General features: G+C 41.7%; 1 non-coding gene across 1 annotated transcript; it reads right to left on the bottom strand.

Annotated features, from left to right (window-relative positions):
* Window positions 1-1,811: 1,811 nt before the first annotated feature.
* LOC129849329 (5S ribosomal RNA) lies at window positions 1,812-1,930 on the bottom strand. The gene has a single exon (XR_008758649.1). It is a non-coding gene; the product is annotated as a 5S ribosomal RNA (ribosomal RNA).
* Between the last annotated feature and the right edge of the window lie 455 nt (window positions 1,931-2,385).

Here is a 2,385-nt window from a genome sequence, read left to right as displayed (position 1 = left end):
AATATCTTAGTTTAGCCGAATTGGTGATGGCTACTGGTGTTGGTGGACAAATAAAAGATGGTGGATTATGCTAATGTGTTTTTAGGTAATAGATGTACATCTTTACATATTGTGTCTTCCCTGTAAAACATTTTAAAAATCGGAAATGTTGACTGGATTCATAAGATCTGTGTCTTTCATTAGCTGTATTGGACTTTAATGTGTGAAAGTTAAATATTTTAAAAAAATATTTTTTTTGAATTTCGCGGCACTGGTTTTTCAGTGGGGGGGGGGGGGGGGTGCCGCTAGCGCCACGCTGATCCTAGACAGGTTAAGTCAAAGTGAGTCTGATAAACAGACATTGCATTCTCACGAATTAGATAAGCAGCTTGAACTTTGGCTCACTCAAAAAGTGGAAGAAATTACATATACTGTAGCCATCACTTTTTAGCACAGATAGTTGGATGAAATACAAACAAACCTTGCAAACATTTCTAAGCGAGGGCACAAATTTCAGCCTTGTGGGAAAAAACGGACAAATACAATGACTTCTGACAAATACATCATCAGCAAAAGTTTCCCATGCAGCTATCCTACTAGCCACAATAAATACACAAAAGCTCTGGATGTTGAAAACCTATTGCATTGTTCTGTGCTAAGGAGGAATGCATGTATGGACAATTTCATATTGGAAGCGCATGACACATCATGACCGGGGGGGGGGGGGGGGGGGGGGGGGTTAGAGTGGCTTCCCAACTATCTCCTGATTGAAGTACCAGCGTGGCATAAATACAATGCTGCATTTCGTAACATAATGTTTCGACAAAATGCCAACAATATTTTACAAACAAATGTTTCCACCTTTCGATTGGTCCACAAAGTCTCCTTCACAACTGACTTCAAAGATCTCCATAAGCACAGTCAGGTGACTCAAGTCATCCTTAAGCCTGCCGCCATGCAACGGTTTATCATTAACAAAGACATCAGGGTAAAGCGCAAACGAGCACTACCATAAATTTTGCAATCGAGATTCACACATTTGGAAAATTCGCAAGGGGCCAGCAGTGCCAGAGTGCAATGGCTGAGCCCCACACCGGCTGAACCACCTTCTTGATTACAGTATCTCTTTTGCTTAGTGGAGGAAAAGTCTCTCCAGTGCCAACATTTTCCGCTAACGGTAACCACTTTGTGTTCTGATAATATCATATCACATCGACCTGCGTTAAATGCCGTTTAGGAATGCACTTGCACACAGAGTAGTGAAAAAGTAGTTTATTTTGTTTACTAGATTATATCAGTGAACCACTAGATTCCCATCATGCAACACTGTCGAAAAAATCACCAATTACTTTTTCATATCTTAACCTATCTGATATCACAAATGTTTGCGATATGACGAAATACAATCACATTCAGACACACACACACACACACAGACAAATGCATGAAACCAATTGATTTATTATCGATAACATCTCAGATTCCCTTGTGCTTTTGATTTACTCCATAAAAGAAGGGTTGTAATTCCAACATGGAAAACACAGGGCCATCAGACACCAGTCCAGTTCCACTCCTCACCAGCATTATTTCCTTTGATCATTTGAACAGGGCGAGGGAGCACAGAGCACACACAAGCTGCATTCAGTAACAATATTCTTATTTGTCTTATAAATAAAAGGCAGTTGCTCCCTGACAACACAAGGAACTTTGATCGTATTAAAAGGGCAGGGGAGACTAGCCCATAGAGGCTGCATTTAGTCAATTCAGCAACAAATGCTTACTACAAGGCAGTGTTGCTGATGAAATAATGCAACACCCCCTAGTGGACAAAAGGCTTACAGCACCTGGTATTCCCAGGCGGTCTCCCATCCAAGTACTAACCAGGCCCGTCCCTGCTTAGCTTCCGAGATCAGACGAGATCGGGCGTATTCAGGCTGGTATGGCCGTAAGCAAAGGTGCATCTCTTGGCACACCATATAAAGTCAAAGTGAGTCTGATAAACAGACATTGCATTCTCACCAATTAGATAAGCAGCTTGAACTTTGGCTCACTCAAAAAGTGGAAGAAATTACATATACTGTAGCCATCACTTTTTAGCACAGATAGTTGGATGAAATACAAACAAACCTTGCAAACATTTCTAAGCGAGGGCACAAATTTCAGCCTTGTGGGAAAAAACGGACAAATACAATGACTTCTGACAAATACATCATCAGCAAAAGTTTCCCATGCAGCTATCCTACTAGCCACAATAAATACACAAAAGCTCTGGATGTTGAAAACCTATTGCATTGTTCTGTGCTAAGGAGGAATGCATGTATGGACAATTTCATATTGGAAGCGCATGACACATCATGACCGGGGGGGGGGGTGGGGGGGGGGGGGGGTTAGAGTGGCTTCCCAACT

This window comes from Salvelinus fontinalis, unplaced genomic scaffold (genome assembly GCF_029448725.1).
Source record: "Salvelinus fontinalis isolate EN_2023a unplaced genomic scaffold, ASM2944872v1 scaffold_1442, whole genome shotgun sequence".
NCBI lineage: Eukaryota > Metazoa > Chordata > Actinopteri > Salmoniformes > Salmonidae > Salvelinus > Salvelinus fontinalis.
The sequence above is the reverse complement of the archived record's forward strand: the minus strand, read 5'-3'. Positions and strand labels throughout refer to the sequence as shown.